At 35.8% G+C, this 19218-nt stretch overlaps 2 pseudogenes; both read left to right on the top strand.

Moving 5' to 3' along the window:
• Positions 1–3064: 3064 nt before the first annotated feature.
• LOC128033979 (uncharacterized) lies at positions 3065–10300 on the top strand (annotated as a pseudogene).
• Positions 10301–12213: 1913 nt separating this feature from the next.
• On the top strand, positions 12214–18849 carry LOC105778616 (F-box protein At3g07870-like; annotated as a pseudogene).
• Positions 18850–19218: the final 369 nt, after the last annotated feature.

Raw genomic sequence — 19218 nt, 5'->3', positions numbered from 1 at the left:
GTTAATCAAAACAATGATAATGTATAATGAAATAAAATGAAAAATAATAATAAGATATGAAATATTAAATAAAAGAAACTTCCTCAAACACTTTGCATCTTGCCGTCAAAGATATAGAAAATCATGATGGATAAATTTGATCGTCAATAAAAGGAACTATCACTTTGAGCAAGATCGTCGATAATGTGTTATAAAATAAAGAGATGGATAGAATAAAGAATAAAGAACAAAGAAAATATGAAAGCAATAGAGAATGTACTTTATTTATCAAAAGGGTGATTACAATACTTCATCGAGTCTCTATTTAAAAGCATAAGAAGTATAAAAGAAGTAGAGATCTAATTCTAATAACTATTAGAATTTAAAGTACATTAAAACTTTATCTTGATCATGATGGACATTCACTTAATAAGATATTCATAACAAAAAAAAATTTAGCCTTTAATATTTATAATTTTTTGTCAATTTGGTCTTTATTTTTAACATTACATAAAAAATTAAAAGGTTTTAAAATTAATTTATCATATTCTAATAAAACATAAATTTTTAAAAAATTATAATTTTGTTAAAAATATTTTGAAAAATAAAATTAAGTAAAATAAACTCTTTAAAATTAAAAAATGAAAAATAAAAATGATTTTAAAATTATCATAAATTCCAAAATTCAATGTTATTTAAATTGGACTGGGCTGGCCAGTTAGATCGAGAAATGATTGGAGTATCGATCTAATGAGAGGTAAAAAAATTGATTGATTTACGAACTGGTACAAATTGGTTGAATTGAGCTAAAAAAACGGTTGAATTGATAGTTGAATCGATTTCGAACAAGTATAACCAACTGGTTCCCAAACCGACCTGTCCAAAGTAAATAAATTATTAAAAAATTAAAAATTAAAAAAGCTGTTTCAATTGCGAGTAACTGGTTTTTATAGACCGATTCAACTAGTTCAAGAGTCAATCGATTTTTAAAATTTTTAAAATATTTTAGCCTACTACATTTATAAGATTTTGTCAATTTGATTCATACACTTTAAAAATATGTATTATTTTAACAAAATTAAAATTTTTTATATTTAAAAATAAAATTTTAAAAAATATATAGTTTTTTAAAAAGTAAAAAACTATTTAAAATTCAAAAATAAAAACCATTTTAAAAATATAAAAAATCCAAAATTCAATGTTTTTTAAACCAGACCGAACTTATTGGACTAGGAATCGGTCGAGGTATAGGTTTTATGAGGTAAAAAATTGGGTGACTCAATTGGTCAAATTTGATAATTTTTAATAATTTAATTTTTTTAAACCGGTCAAACCAGTCGTTTTAAGAATCAGTTGGTCAAATTCGTTTGAAATCAGTTCAACTATCAATTCAATCATTTTTTTTATCTCGATTCAACTAGTCTATATCGATTAATGGGTTAACCTGTTTTTTACCTCTCACTAGACCGATACCTCAGTGGGTTCCTAGTCAAACTAGTCAGTTGGGTCCAGTTTAGATAACATTGAATTTTGTAATTTTTTTATATTTTTAAAATCATTTTTATGTTTATTTTTAAATTTTAAAGAGTTTTTATTTTTTTCATAATTTTTTTAAAAGTACAATTTTTTATTTTTTTAAATATTACATTTTTTTAGATTTTTATGTTTTTATTTATAATAGAAAAATAAATTTAATTTTAAATTTTTCTATATTTTAAAGGGTATAATCAAATTGATAAAATATCGTAAATAATTTGAGCTAAAAAATTATTTTACCTTTGGCATCATTAATTTTAACGCAAAATTAGATGGAGTACCTAAAATATTTAAATAAAAATACAAAAACTCAATGTATTTAAAATTAAAGGGTAAATTAAACCAACAGTCACTCAACTTTAGGGTAACTAACAAAACAGTCACTCAGATTTCATTTCAGTAACTCAACTTTAGAAAAATAACAAAACAGTCACTAACGTTATCAAAAAGTGACAAATCAGACACTCATTAACATTTTTCATTACTATCTTAACAGGACTACTGATGTGGCAAGTTAACTAGTTGATGCGGCCAATTAACTTGTCATGTTGGTGAAGCAATGGAAGGGCCAAGGTTTGATATTGGTTTAGGGAAAAAATCTGAAGAGTTGGGTTGGTTTAGGGCAAAAAAACATAAATTGATTGTGACTAAAGGAAGGAGGAAAAGAAAATCGATTTGGAAAAAAAATTAACAGGGATGTGGGTTAGAAATCAATTTAAGAATCAATTAACAATGTTGGTTTAGGGTTAGAAAATCGATTCGATAATCGAAAAAAGACAAAACGAGAAACCAAGCAATGTATAGCTGCTAACTATTGTATGTATCTCCATGTTATGCTTTCTTTGGTTATTGGATGCTTTATTCCATTTGGATCAATGTAAAATCTTGCAATAAGCATTGGATATCATTGAATATTAGGGAAATCTTCCAGTTTGTCCTTCATTTTCCTTTAAATGATGTTCCACCACCTTATCTCCCTATTTATCAGCTTACCCAGATCTATCTTTAAACAATGTTCCTTCATTTTCCAGTTTTCCATTTCTTAAAATTCCTCTCAAATCTATCTTTATAAAAATCATAGAAATCTAAATCCTCCACAGCCACAATTTCCACGTCCTTACTCTTGGAACCATAACTTTTCTCAATGTCTGAACCCACTCTCTTCCTAGAAGTCCCTTGCTTGGTAAGCTTTGGACTTTGATTCTTCTTCCCATTCTTTTGATTCTTAGCTTCGAAATCTACATTTCTTTCCTTAGTTGAATGTGTCATAATACTCAAATTTACACTTGCCTATGAATGTCCCTGATTCTCAATCTCAAAATCCTTTCTCATTCTTTGTGAGGCTGCTTTATTTATGTTCATCTCTCTCACTTTCCTTTTCCTTTTTACCCGCATCATTCACCTTTTCTTTTTTATTCAACTTTTCCTTTCCTTGATTAGCCTTTCACTTCATTTTCAACTGCATTTTCGTAAGTGTCATTGTCTCTTCTGTAACTTTTACTCTTTTCAACTGCATTTCTACATCTGGTATGACAGAATCGATACATATATGTCTAGTCTTGAGTTTGAGAAGAGTATCAGTGAGCCTACTATCTATGTGAAGAAATCAGAGAATGAAACTTTACTAATTGTGTCACTATATGTAGATGATCTGTTGGTAACTGGTAGCAAAAGGAAGCTGATTGAAGAGTTCAAAAGGCAGATGCAGGATGTGCTCGAAATGACTAACTTAAGGGAGATGACTTACTTCCTTGGCATAGAAGTAAAATACTCTGATCATGCTATCTTCATAAGTTAGCAAGCCTTTTCTTGAAGATTTTAAACAAATTTTGAATGACAAATTGAAAAATTGTTAGCACACCAGTGGCTCAAGGTGAAAAGCTAACAAACAATGGCAACTATGAAAAGGTTAATGAAAAAGGGTATAGAAGCCTTGTAGGTTGTCTACTCTATTTTACAGCTACAAGGCCTGATATCATGTTTGTTGTTAGCCTTCTGTCTAGGTTCATGCATTGTTACAATGTTGTTCACTTTAAGGCAGCCAAAAAAGTCATTAGATATGTAAAAGGAACTTTGGGCTATGGGGGTAAAATTTTTGAAGGCTGAAGAACTCAAGTTGATAGGCTACTCTGATAGTCACTAGGTAGGGTCCATTGATGATATGAAGAGCACATCAGGCAACTTTTTCACTCTAGGCTCAGGGGTCTTCTGTTGGAGTTCAAAGAAACAACACACTGTGGCTCAATCAACAGTAGAAGCAGAGTACATTACAGCAGCTACTGTTATCAATCAAGCCATTTGGCTAAGAAAGCTCTTATGTGATTTAAATGAGAACCAAGAAGAAGCTACTGAAATCAAAGTTGACAATCAGTTAGCTATTGCAATAGCAAAAAACCTTGAGTTTCATGGCAAAACAAAGCACTTTAAGATTAAATATCATTTTGTTAGAGAGGCTGAACAATCAAAGGAAGTTAATTTGATCCATTGCAACTCTAAAAAGCAGTTTGCTGATATCTTGACTAAGCCTCTTAGTACTTCAAAGTTTGACAATTTAAGAAGAAATATTAGTGTTTGTTGCATACAGTCCAAGGAGGAGTGTGGAACTTTGGCCTGCAATGCAACAACAGAGAAGTTTTGAAGCTCAACCAATGCAACAACTATGTTTGTTTAATATGTAACTAGCTTAGTTCATTTTGTAATGTGTTTATTTGAAACACTAAGAGTAGTTTGCTGATTTGAGTGATGTTTAAGTGATGTTTTGGCTGATAAGTCAGCTTTACTTTGTGTACAAGATAAGTTATGTATTTTCTCAATGTAATTAGTGGGAGTAGTTATACATTAGGAAACTGCTTAAGAAACTTATATTTGACTTACTGAAATCAGTAATGCAATTCAATTTTTTTGATCATTTTTTTTGCATTTGTTTCTCTTTGCTTCATTTTTCTTTCTTGCTTTGGCTGATATCCCCAACACTTATCCCACATAAATGTCAATGGTTCAAGTTTCCAGGTCTCCAAACTCAAATTTACACCCAAATCTAGTGTACCCACTTGGGATATTTCTAATATGAGTGCATGCAATGGTTTGCTTTATTTAGTTGGATCCAAAAATCATGACCCTTTCTATGTGTGTATCCTAATTTTGGGTGAATTTATCACAATTCAACCACCTTATAAGGATAGGTTGAGAGGTCATTTTTGAAGGCTTGGTTATTCAGATGTCACTATTGGAACTAAGAAAACAGAATGAGAAATTTGATAGAAACTTAAGTAAGAAGCATCGATATCTTGCTGATCAAACAAGAAAATCGTCTAGAGTTTTGTGAACAAAAAATGCTTAAGTAAAACCAAATGAAGAATAATTTTTGTGAAATATTTTCATTACAATGAATAATGGCACAATGCCATTACATATACCAAGCATTCAGCTGGTCAAAAGAAGAAAATGTTACCTAAACACATACCTAACTCCACCAAGTAGCCTAGAAACTTGATAAACATAACTTGTACACTTGGTAAAGCTAGTTTATCAATCTATCAGCACCTAATTACATCAAGCATTCTAACAACTTAGTTCATACCTAACTAAGTAATAAAACATCCACTTGAAAGTAACAAAACATCAGCATGAGCTTCAGCAGCAACTTGCATGGCTCGAGCAGCTTGGTCTGCTTCATGATCTGTATGGAAGCCAACTTCAACACTCCTCCTTGGCTTGCATGCTGCAAACTCCTAATTTGGCTCTCAAATATTTGAATCTTGACACACAAAGAGGCTTTGTCAAGATGTTTGCCAGTTGATCTTTAGAATTACAATGAATCAATTTAGTTTCTTGAGATTGTTCCATTTTCCTAACAAAGTGAAACTTGATCTTAAAATGTTTTGGTTTCCCATGAAACACTGGATTTTTTGTAATTGCAATAGTAGATTGATTGTCACATCTAATCTCTGTTTCTTCTCTTCGGTGTAAGTTCAAGTCAGCCATGATATTCCTTAACCAAATTGCTTGGTTAACAGCTCCTGCAGTTGTTACATACTCTGCCTCAGCTATTGATTGAGCAACATCAGTTTTCTTCTTTGAGCTCCAATAAAAAATGGTTGAACCAAAGGTAAACAGATACCCTGAGGTGCTTTTCATGTCATCTATCGGTCCTACCCAGTCATTTTCTGCACAACCAAGAAGCTTCATGTGTTCAGCTTTGGTGAACAAGACTCCAAAGCACAAAGTCCCTTTGATGTACCTTAGTACTCTCTTTGCAGCTTGAAAATGGTTAATGTTGTAGCAATGCATGAACCTGGATAAGAGACTAACATCATACATTATATCTGGCCTTGTAGCTATTAAGTAGAGTAAACATCCCACCAAGCTTCTATAGGTTGTCTCACATACTTTCTCGAAATCACCTTAGCTTGATAGTTTTTCTCCAACAGCAACTGAAGTGCTAGTTGCCTTGCAATTTTCCATAGAAAACTTGTTCAAATTTTCAAGGCAAATGCCTTTTGACTCAAGAAAATTCCTTGCTGAGTCTAAGACACTTCCATGCCAAGGAAGTAGGACATTTCACCCAAATCTGACATTTCAAACTTATTTTCCATCTTGCCTTTGAAGTCAGTTAGCATAGCCTTGTTTCCTCCTATCACTAGCAGGTCATCCACATACAAAGAGACTATGAGTTGCGTTTCATCACCTTCCTTTTTCACATGCAAAGTTGGCTCACTGATACTTCTCTTGAAACCCAAGCTTGCTAGATAGGTGTCTATTCTATCATACCAGGCCCTTGATGCCTATTTTAAGCCATAGAATGCTTTTCTCAGCTTGTACAGACTATCTTCTTTACCTGAAACTTTGAAACCTTCAAGCTGTTCAACATAAATCTCCTCATCAAGAAAACCATTGAGGAAGGTAGATTTTACATCAAGTTGATGTATCTTCTACTACCTTTGTGCAGCCGATGCAACTAGTAGTCTAATTGTATCAAGCCTTGCCACAGGTGCAAATGTTCCAAGGTAGTCAATTTCATACTTCTGACTAAATCCCTTCACAACCAACCTTGTTTTTAGTTTGTTCAAGCTTCCATCAGCATTATGTTTGGCTCGAAACACTCATTTTACTCCTATAACTTTCTTGTGAGTTGGTCTAGCAACTAACTCACAGGTCTGATTTTTGTGGATCATGGTCATCTTATCCATCATGGCTTGCTTCCATCCTTGTTGAGTTTGAGCTTCTTCAAAATAGGTTGGTTCAATAGCGCCACATCATCCCTCTCATATATTTCACTCAAAAGTCTGGTTCCCCTAACTGGCTCATGATCAATGTCTATTTCAGGATCATTTTTGTCTCCTTCAATCTAATATGTCACCAAGTTTACAGCAATGCATTATGGTTCATTTTTATCCCAATTCCAGCTTGACTTCTCATCAAATACAACATCTCTACTCACAAAGACCCTTTTGGTTGTAGGATCCAAAATCCTATAGCCTTTCTTGACATTGTTGTATCCCACCAAAATCCAAGATGAGCCTTCTTGGCTAACTTATCCCTTTTGACTGTAGGAATATGAGCATAACAAATGTAGCAAAAGATCTTTAATGAGTAACTGATGGCTTGAACCTAAACCAAGCTTCAAATGGTTTTTTTTCAAACAATGCTTCAGTTAGCAGCCTGTTTTGAAGATATATTGCAGTATTGACTACCTCAGCCCAAACAGTCATAGGCAAATTTCTTTAAAACATCAAACATCTAGCCATATCCATCAAGCTTCTATTATTCTTCTCGCTGACACCATTCTACTGAGGTGTATAGGTGTTGGTGAGCTGGTGTTTTATGCCTGATTCTTCACAAAAAGTTTGAAACACTGCCGAGGTGTATTATGTTCCATTGTCAGACCTTAGTGTTTTAAGCTTGCATCCTGACTGATTTTTTGCTTCAGCCTTGAACTTCCAAAACACTAATGCTATTTCTGATTTGTGGTTGAGAAAGTAGCCCTAACAAAATCTTGAGTAATCATCAATGAAGAGGATAAATTACTTACTTCCATTTAAAGATTCAGTTCTCATGGGGCCACACACATCAGTGTGGACTAATTGCAACTTCTCAGAGGCTCTCTAGGCCTTGTTAAAAGGAAATGGCAGTTTAGCTTGCTTTCCTAGCTGACACACTTCACAAACATCTTTCTTTTTTTACTGATTTTGTGAAGTTTTCAACCAAGTCTCTTTTGGTCAACTGATCTAGAGACTTGTAGTTAACATGGCCCAACCTTTTATGCCACAGCTTAGATTCATCTAAAGTTGTTGTGTAGGCACAAACTAAGTTTTTATCGACAACAAAGATTCTGTAAGTCATGCTTACTAACATGAGCTTGGATCCACTTGGATCACTAATTAGGCACTCTTTATCCTTAAAAACCACAGAGTAACCATTTTCAAGCAGCTCAGCTATACTAAGCAGATTTCTATCAATTTCAGGTACTAACAAGACATTAGAAACAAGTTTGGTACCTGTAGGAGTGTCAATCAACACATTTCCCTTGCCTTCTGCTTTAATGTAATGTCCATTGCCCACTTTTACTCTTATGTTGAAGGATCTATCAATGCTTTTGAAAATGGTCTCATTAGGTGTCATGTGGTTTGTGCAACCACTATCAATCAGCCACTATTTTGTAGTTTTTCTTCTGGTGGCTAAACAAGAAACAAAAAGAACTTGTTCTTCTTGATCACAGCCTTCTTCTGCCACTTAAGCTTCAGCTCTAGGCTATTGAGGCTGATTTTGTTTCTGCTTACCTTTAGTTTTGTAAACTTTCTTAACATGACTCATTTGTTTGTAGATTTTGCACTGTACATCAGGTCTGAAACAGCAATTTGCCTCTAAATGGCTAAGCCTTTTACAATGTGAGAAAGGTGGATATCTTCTTCTTGCTCCATCTCTTCTAGGCTTATCTAACCAAGTCTTCTTCCCTTTGTAGCCAGAGGAGCTAAAGGTTGGTCTGCTCTTGGCTTGGAAGGCACTTTCTTGATGCTCTTCCTGTCTGCTAGCTCTTCCTTGTTCCTGAGCATAAAGAGCATTGATTAGATCAGTCAAAGAGATGCTTGATAGTTCTCTTGAGTCTTCTAGGAAGGAGATTTTGACTTCATATATTTCAAGTAAGGTTTAAATAACCTTTTCCACTATTCTTGCTTCACTGAATTGGTCCTTAAGCAATTTAATGTTGTTCGTAACATACATGATCCTGTCTGACTATTGTTTAACTGTTTCTGCTTCCTTCATCTTCAAAATTTCAAAATCCCTTCTCAAATTAAAGAGTTGTTGCTGCCTTGTTCTTTCAGTTCCTTGAAACTCCTCCTTAAGCCTTTCCCAAGCCTGTTTTGGAGACACACAGGCCATAATCCTTGTGAAAATCAAGTCTGACACACTGTTTTGAATGCCGGACATTGCCTTGTATCTCTTGGCTCTGCCATCAGAGTGTTGTCTGATTTAAGCCACCGTGGGGTTGGCTCTCAAGGGTGGTGGTTCGACATCAACATTTACAACCTCCTACAAGTCAAATGCCTATAGGTAGGTCTTTATTTTCACTACCCAGATGTGGTAGCCTTCACCATTGAACACTGGTGGTGGAGCTAGAGAGAAACCAGATGAGAATATTGGTTTTAAGGATTGAAAAGAGAAAGGTCCACTAAGAAATCAGCTTTTGATACCAATTATTGGAACTAAGAAAACAAAATGAGAAATTTGACAGAAACTTAAGCAAGAAGCATCTATATCTTGTTGATTAAACAAGAAAATCGGCTAGAGTTTTGTGAACAAAAAATGCTTAAGTAAAACCAAATGAAGAAGAATTTTTGTGAAATATTTTCATTACAATTGAATAAAGGCACAATGGCATTACATATACCAAGCATTCAGCTGGTCAAAAGAAGAAAATGTTACCTAAACACATACCTAACTCCACTAAGTAGCCTAAAAACTTGATAAACATAACTTGTACACTTGGTAAAGCTGATTTATCAATCTATCAGCACCTAATTACATCAAGCATACTAATACCTAACTAAGTAACAAAACATCCACTTGAAAGTAACAAAACATCAGCATGAGCTTCAGCAGCAACTTGCATGGCTCGGGCAGCTTGGTCTGCTTCATGATCTGCATGGAAGCCAACTTCAACAGTCTCTAATCAATACAAACTTTTGGAAAGATATTATACTACATTTGGATTGAAATATCTAATGACTGAAATATACACCATTGGGAGTGGACATGGAGAAGCATAGGAAATGCACCAACTAACTTTGTTTCTTTACCTTTCAATGCTTTTTTGAATGCAATTTGGGATAGTTCCACCGCCTCATCACTTTCAAGAATTGGATAAGTATTCTTCAGAATGCACAAAGACTGGAGTGTTAGGAGGTTGCCTGTTTATAATTCACTTCACGATTTCACTGAAATTTGTCATTTGGGATATGAAAGAGTATGGTGCAAAGGAGTCTTGGACCAAACAGTTTGTTATTGAATATTTAGAGCACTCGAAGAGAAACAGCTACTATTCCTATCAACCAATGGTTGTTTTGAGCAATGGAGATATATCGATGTTGTACAATAATGGGGTATTTGTTTGTTGCAACCAGAAGAGGAAACATCTTCGACGAACTAAATTAATCCAGACGCGCTCATGTTTCAATACAATCGCTTATACCCGTGCTTTGTTTCTCTCTATAATGTTGCAAAAGGAGAGTTAATTTCCAGGTACTATAATATAATCCTGAAACTAGCACATCCTTCAACAATTTAGAAATTGCAGCCAATGAAGTGATAGCTTAGACCTCAAGTAACAAACCATTTTATCTTTCATTTTTTTCCGGTACAGAATACTCATGCATTTGCTTTGTACAAAATGATTGCAAACTGGTAATGAATCTTTTCTTCTGAGGTTTTATTTACTATTTAGTTCCTTGGTCCTAATGCTATAGTAATTCATGAATATAGCATGAAGTTTGTACCATACACGAAAAAAATCAACATAGCAACGAATCTTTACTCTGATTAGAGTTTGATTTTGGGAATTTTCTTTCATCATCTGCAAACTTGAATCACTGCTTTTGGTGTAAAATTAAAACTGCTGATCTGATGATAATTTCTTTCATGCCATTTTAATGATAGATAGAGGTTTGATTAATATTGTTCCAGGGAAGCCATAAAATCAGGAAAGAATCTTTATATCAAAACCATGACATACCACAGGCAGGCATTTTCCTTAATTTCACTAGACTTGCAATACCTCTCCTAATATTGAAAGCTTGAGTGGATGATTCTACTCCTCCATAACTTTTTGTAGGACATGATTATATAATACCCAAAAGGGTTATTTAATCAGTAATCTATGAATAGGAAACTAATCGAAATTTGACACAAGAAAGATTGAATTTAGAAGAAAAAGCTTTAAAATCAATACCCAAAAGGGTTAAATACACATAGAACTTACCATTTCCTGTAGGGCATTCACCATTCACATAAACATAATAGGATAGTTATATTTGTTGGAACATTTTCAAATATTTATAGTATCCCAATAACTATAAATGAATGGGTGTAATTAATTAAAAGATAAATCTTTTGGTCATTGGTCAAAAGTTATATCATTTGATTTTTTAAAAGAATTATAATTATTCAAAAATATTATTTGAATAGTTACAAAATTAAATAAATAATTATTATTATTTATTTATTCATAAAGACACCTATTGAAAGATGTCTCTATGAAGAGACAAGAAAATTCCTATAAATAGGAATGAGTTTTCATTTGGAAATCTATCAACAAATTCTAATATTATTTCTTCTCTTCCTTCATTTTCTAATATTATTAGATTATTCTATAAAGTATTACTTGAGAAACCCTTTGTAGAAATTGAGTTTTTGTTATACATTACTCGATGCATAGTGGACTATTCTCGTCGATTACAAAAGCAAATAGTCATTGGCTTCATTGTATCCTCGAGGTTAATTTGCTTGGAACTCATTTGCACACTGAAGATAAGTGGGGGCGAATATAACCTTATAGATAATGCCTTGATACACGCCTTGGAGCCTTGTCCTATTTCTTCTTTTCTTTTCGAGTTCTGATCGTGTGTTCGAGATTTTCCTTACCGGAGTTTTGTACTAACAATATTAGGGGTAAGTGAACTATTGATGCTCGTAAGCTAATCGAGTCTGATTTAAAAAAATTGAACTTTATTCGATAATTGTCAAGTTGAGCTATCAATTGAGCCGAATTCGTTCTTTGTAATACTTGACTCGAACAATTTGTGAGTCTTACCAAAATTTTTTGTATTATTATATTATTAAATTACATTATTGCCTTTAGTATATATTATTAACTCTAAGCATAATTATTGAGTAGAGCTCAAATATTAAAATTGATAAACGAATTTAATCGAGCTTGAGTTTAAAAATAAATATTCAATAAACTCGAATTGAATAATAAATTCAAACTTAATAGTATCCGAGCTTAGCTCTACTCGTCTCGATTAAACCCTAAGTTATATGTTATATGGTACATAAATGAATAAACACAGTAGAAAAATCTTCTGTTTTAGGGTTCCACAACGAAATAAAAAAAGAAACATTTACGATTTAAACCATTTCAAGCTTCTTACTTGATAGTGTCCTAAGCTTATAGAGTTCAAACCCATTTCAAGTGGAAAGAAAATGAGGGGCCGAAAGAAAGGAGCAATGGAACCATCAAGCAACTGACATGAACCAACAGCAAACAGTTGCATATTGTTTCAACTCCCACACCCTCTAATCTTAGACATTCTCTCAAGGTTTCCCATCCGTGACCTTCTCCATTGCAGGTGCATTTGCAAGAGATTCATCTCTTTCATTTCTGATCCTGAATTTGCTAGCCTCCACCTTTCAATATCACCCCTCTGCATTTTAACCAACACTAAGCCACTCCAAAAATGTCGAAAGAGGCTCCAATTATCCCACGTTTATGCTGGTGGTGCAAGTTTCCAGGTCTCCAAACTCAACTTTGCACCTAAATCTAATGTACCCACTTGGGATATTTCTGATATCAGTGCATGCAATGGTTTGCTTTGTTTACTTGGACCAAAAAAAGGTGACCCTTTCTATGTGTTCTATGTGTGTAACCCAATTTTGGGTGAATTTATCACAATTCAACCACCTTGTAAGGGTAGGCATAGGAGTCCTTTTTGGGGGCTTGGTTATTCAACTGTCACTAATCAATGCAAACTTTTGCAAAGCTATTATCCTACAGTAAAATTGAATTACCCAATGGCTGAAATATACACCATTGGTAGTGGTACATGGAGAAGCATCGGAAATGCACCTGTTGGAACAAAGAGACAATAACAGGCTGTTTTGTATCTTGCTTGAATAGCAAGCCTCGAGCCTTGGTGAAGAAACAAACTCAGAAGCAAAAACAGAAAATGAAACTAGCAAGCGAATAACAGAAAAGAGAGAAGAAGAATGAATGAAAAATGAGCTGATATTTTTCATTAACACACAACAAGGCATTAAGCCATTACATATTTCAGTCAACAAGTAAAACAAACAAGTAATCACCTAATCAACTACCTAACTCCACTAATTTGCATTGAAACTTACAAGATTAGCTTGTACAACTTGCATTGCTGACTTTTCAGTCAATCAATATCAAAACATTTACCTACCTAGTTCAACATGAACTAGATTACAAAACAATCAAAATGGAACCAAAACGGCAAGTGGATTGGCGACTTCAAACTTGATTCTTTGCACACAATGGCACCAACGCTTGTCGCTATTTCTTCGAGCATGACCACCTTTGCATGTCGTGCATGGCCACCTTTGCATGGGAACTAAACTTAACACTCCTCCTTAGTTTCCATGCTAGTAACACCTAATTCCTTTTGAATTTAACAAATTTAGACACATTGAGTGCCTTTGTGAAGATATCGACAATTTGCACTTCGAATCGCAATGAATCACTTCGATTTCATGAGCTTGTTCCATCTCCTTATAACATGCAACTTAATATTGAAGTGCTTGGTTCTACCATGAAAATGGGATTTTTGCAATTGCAACAATGATTTGTTGTCACAATAAATCTCTGTTGCCTCTTTTGTTATGGTTTAAATCACCCAAGATTTTTCTAAGCCATATGGCTTGATTCACAATGATGCAAGACAACATATTCAACCTGCATTGATTGTGCCACGACTTTGTTTCTTAGAACTCCAAAAAACATGCACGAGCCAAGACTAAATGCATATCCGGATGTGCTCCTCATGTCATCACTCGATCCAAATTCCACTATCAACATAGCCTATCGACTTCATGTTTTCAAATTTTTTTGAACAATACACCATGATCAATGGTGCCTTTGATGTATCTTAGCACTCTTTTAGTCGCTTGAAAGTGCCGATCATTGCGACAATTCATGTATCTCGATAGCACACTAACAAAGAAACATGATATCGGGTCTTGTTGCGATCAAATACAACAGACTACCAATGAGACTCTTGTACATAGTCTCGCAAATTGGTTCACCACTCCCTTGCCTCGAAAGCTTCACTCCAACGACCATTGGTGTGCTTGTTGGCTTGCGATTCTTCATAGAGAACTTATCCGGGATCTTCATAGTAAAAGAACTCGACTTAGAAAGATTCCCTTTTCATTTGCTTCACTTCCATTCCAAGGAAGTAGTTCATTCCTAAATCGGACATTTCAAACATTTCCATCATTTTCTTTTGAAATCTTGAGCATTCTTCTATCTCCTCCGATTACCAATAAATCATCAACATAGAGTGACAGGATAGTGAGTTTCACTTGGTTCTTCTTCACATACGATGTTGGTTCATTGGGACTTCTCTCAAATTCCAAACCGAAAGGTAAGAGTCAATTCGAGCATACCGGGCTCGAGGAGCTGTTGCACCATATAAAGCCTTTTTCATCAGTACACCATGTGTTCTTTGCCGTGATCACAAATCCTTGAGGTCGCTCGATGTAGATCTCTTCTTCCGAAACCATTGAGAAATGCGACTTAACATCAAGTCGATGAATGGTCCATCGATGTTGAGCGACCAAGGCAACTATCATTCTAAGCGTGTCAAGCACTGCTCTTGGTGCAAATGTTTCGGTAGTCCGGACCATACCTTTGGCTAAATCCTTTGACAACAAGCACGGCTTTTAGCTTGTTCAGATCGCCATCGCATTCTGTTTTACTCGATAGACCCATTTTACTCCAATGGTCTTCTTTCCAAAGCGAGTTTATCAACTAGCTCCCATGTCCGGTTCTTCTTAATCATGTTGATTTCATTGACCATAGCTAGTTTCCGACCTTCATCATCTCGACCTCTTCAAAGCGCTAGGGTTACGCTATTGCAACTGTGCCCTTTCATAAATATCATCTAGGGGCCTTGTGCCTCTCACGAGCACATCATCAACATCCATTTCGGTCCTAGTTGCTCAAGTTCAACTTGATTAGGCACTAGGTCTTCAAACCGCTTCGCTCATTTTTCTCCCAATTCCAGAGGCTTTTCATCAAAGATGACATCTCGCTCACTGGACTTTGTTTGTCAAGGGATCCGAACCTGTAGCCCTTCTTGGTAGTGTAGCCTACTAGAACACTGGTTGAGCCCTTTTAGAGAGCTTGTCTCTCTTTCTTCTGTATTTGTGCATAACACGAGCAACCAAACACCTTCAGATGTGCCAAAGAAGGCTTGAAATCGAACCAAGCCTCGAAAGTCGCCTCGGATGCAAGAGCTTTGGTAGGAAGCACATTACGAAGGTAAACAAAGAAGTTCTTCGCCTCACCCACATGGTTTTGGGCAGTTTCTTTTCAAACAGGAGACATCTGGCCATATCCATTAGGCTTCTATTCTTTCTTTCAGCTACCCCATTCTGCTGAGGTGTGTAGACATTTGTAAGCTGATGTTTGATACCAGCATCATTGCAAATGGCTTGAAACCGAGTCAAGTGTACTCGATGCCATTATGCATCCTTATCGATTTGACTTGCAACTTTGTTTCTTTCTCTCTGAGCTTTAAACTTCACAAACACTTGAGCTACCTCGGACTTGTGTTTTAAGAAGAAAATCCAGCAAAACCTTGTAAGATCATCAATGAAGAGGATGAAATACCTGTTTTTGCTGAGTGATTCAGTCCTCATCGGGCCACATACATCGAGTGCACTAGTGCAGGTCTTTCATTAGCTCTCAAGTGAATTTGTAGGAAATGGCGGTCTTGCTGTTTCCCCATCCGCAAACTTCACATACATCCTCATGCTCCATCGGTGGTGAAGTTCTCTGCCAAACCCTCTTTGGCCATTCGAGCCATTGATCTGAAGTTGGCATGTCCAAGCCTTTGATGCCAAAGCTTGGAGTCATCAACAGAGGTGTGTATCTTTGAGTTTGAGTCATTTGCCCAGTGAACCTCAAAGCATTTATCGGTCATTGTGGTCGTCATAAGGCTTGATCCACTTGGATCGATAATGTGGCATTGTTTGTCCTTGAACACAACAGAATAACCTTTCTCGGCGGTTGAGCTATCTTTGAGAAGGTTTCATCAATCTCGCACCAACAAAGACATTTGGAATGATCTTGTTGCTGTGGGAGTACATATCAAGACTTCTCCTCTTCCTTCATCCTTATAAATGACCATTTCCAACCTTGACCTTGGTTTTATAACTTCATCCAAGGTTTTAAACAAGGAGGCATCTGGTGACATGTGGTTAGTGCAACCACCGTCCGACAACCAAACCTTTTGAGCATTTCTTACGAGCGACTAAGCGAGAAACAAAGAAAGACACATTCTTCTTGGTCACTCTGTCCTCGGCTACTCGAGCTTCAACCTTTGATGCTGAAATTGATTACGCCTTGGCTTACTCCTGTTTTCTGCACCCTTTCAACATGGCCCTTCTTCTTGCGGTGTTGGCATCTTGCATCCGCCTAAACCAACATCTGTCTTCTGGATGACTGGCCTCTTGCAATGTCTGCGGGGCTGGTCATTACTCCTTCTGATGTCGTCTTAGGCTGTTTTTCCAAGGCCTTTTGCCTCTTGGAGCTTTGAGGCTCGAGGCTTCTCGCCTTGGCATTGAATGCACCTTCCGGTGATCTTCACTCTGCTAGCTCTCCTTTGTTCTGAGCATAGAAAGTGTTGATTAGCTCACCAAAGAGATGGTAGCAAGGTCTCTTGAGTCCTCTAAGGAGGATATCTTGGCCTCATATCTCTCGGGCAAAGTGGAGAGGACCTTTTCCACAATTCTTGCCTCATCAAAGTGCTCACCAAGGAGCCTTATCTTGTTAACCACTTGCTATGATTACATCAGCATCTTGCTTCTTGTTTCTTCTTCCTTCATCTTTAGATTCTCAAATCCCTTCTCAAATTTAATAGCTGCTTTGTTGCCTTGTTCTCTCGGTGCCTTGAAACTCCTCCTTAAGCTTATCCCAGGCTGTTTTGGAGTCTCACAGCCATAATTCAGTGAAGATGACATCGATACGATTACGGATGCGAGGACATGGCTTTATGCCTTTTGGTCCTCTCATCGACATCTTGCCTTATCTCGAGCTCTTGTGGGATTAGCCCTCGGTGGTCTTGGCTCGACATCTGTGTTAACAACTTCCCACAGATCAAAGGCTGCGGTAAGTCTTCATCTTGACCACCATATGTGGAAGCCATCTCCATTGAAGACCGGTGGGGTTGCTTTGGTGAAAAACTTGAGGAAGACATTCACTTTCTTAGTTTAATACAACAGTCCACTAAGAATGAAGCTCTAGATACCAATTGTTGGAACAAAGAGACAATAACAGGCTGTTTTGTATCTTGCTTGAATAGCAAGCCTCGAGCCTTGGTGAAGAAACAAACTCAGAAGCAAAAACAGAAAATGAAACTAGCAAGCGAATAACAGAAAAGAGAGAAGAAGAATGAATGAAAAATGAGCTGATATTTTTCATTAACACACAACAAGGCATTAAGCCATTACATATTTCACCAACAAGTAAAACAAACAAGTAATCACCTAATCAACTACCTAACTCCACTAATTTGCATTGAAACTTACAAGATTAGCTTGTACAACTTGCATTGTTGACTTTTCACCAATCAATATCAAAACATTTACCTACTTAGTTCAACATGAACTAGATTACAAAACAATCAAAATGGAACCAAAAGCGACAAGTGGATTGGCGACTTCAAACTTGATTCTTTGCACACAATGGCACCAATTGCTTGCTCGCTATTTCTTCGAGCATGACCACCTTTGCATGTCGTGCATGGCCGCCTTTGCATGGGAACTAAACTTAACAGCACCTACTGACTATGTTTCTTTACCTTTCAATGCTTTCTTGAATGGAGCCCATCACTGGTCGAAATCTTTTCTTCGTGGTGAATTCATAAATTCTTTTGACTTTGATACTGAGCAGTTTGGGATAGTTCCACCACCTCATCATTTTCAAGAATTGGATAAGTATTCTTCAGGATGCACAAAGACTGGAGTGCTAGGAGGTTGTCTGTTTATATGTCCTGTCCAGATTTCATGCAATTTGACATTTGGGTTATGAAAGAGTATGGTGTCAAGGAGTCTTGGACCAAACAATTTGTCATTAAACATGTGTACTCGGGTTCCTATCAACCAATGCTTGTTTTGAGCAATGGAGAAATATTCATGTTGTCAAATTATCCGAAAATAACTTGTTACAACCAAACGGGGAGATATATGCGAGGAGCTAAATCCTTCCGCATTCGCTCAAAATTTGATGCAATTGCTTATACCCCATGCTTTGTTTCTCTCTACAATGTTGCAAAAGGAGAGCAAATTTCCAGGTATTACATCATAATCCTGAAACTGGCATATGCTTCATCAAGTGAAAGTTCAGACTTCAAGTCACAAATCCTTTTCTCAATTTTCTCCAGTATGGAATATTCATGCATTTGCTTTTGTATAAAATGTGCACAAACTAGAAATGAATCTTTTCTCTGAGGTTAATTTTATTTAGTCCCTTGGTGATATAGTAGATTTCATGGTACAGAGTTGTATTGATTCATGAATATATAAATGCATGGGAATCTTGATGTAGGTGTAGCATGAAGTTAGCACCACATACAAGAAATCGTAGCAATGCACCATATTAATAGGATTAGAGTGTGAGTTCAAAGTTTTCTTTCATCACCTACAGCTTGAAGATAATGCTTTTGATGCCATTTTAATGAACTTTTGTTTTCCGTTTCCATGTACAAATTACACAGTTCTGTTTCATTGTATCATGGTTGTTAATTAATAAGCTGAAAAAGTTAATGTAGGATGCAGGGAACCAGAGTCTATGACAAGATCTGTAAATGAACATGTGAGTTTTTATTCTTTTCTTGAGTTTATACACGTCTCCCATTCAATATGCATCCGTTTGTGATTTAATGATACATGAAAAGTAAAGTTTTCATGCAGATTTACATGCAAGAAACTCGGAGATCTGATACATGAAACGTACAAAGGAGTTTATAAAGTCAAATCTGGTAATTGGTAAGCGAGGCCATGGAACCAACTCAATCCTTAAGGAATTATATTATGAGTTCCAGGACCCAACTATTACGCGTAAATTGTAAAGTATGTAGTGATTCAGATATTACTGCTTTTGTTGCTTGTAAATTTTGAGACATCTAGATGTTGAATTGGCATGCTAATTAGTAGATTTGTTAGGCTTAGGCGTCCATG

This window comes from Gossypium raimondii, chromosome 10, assembly GCF_025698545.1.
Source record: "Gossypium raimondii isolate GPD5lz chromosome 10, ASM2569854v1, whole genome shotgun sequence".
NCBI classification, from domain to species: domain Eukaryota; kingdom Viridiplantae; phylum Streptophyta; class Magnoliopsida; order Malvales; family Malvaceae; genus Gossypium; species Gossypium raimondii.
This window is presented reverse-complemented; position numbering and strand designations above follow the sequence as displayed.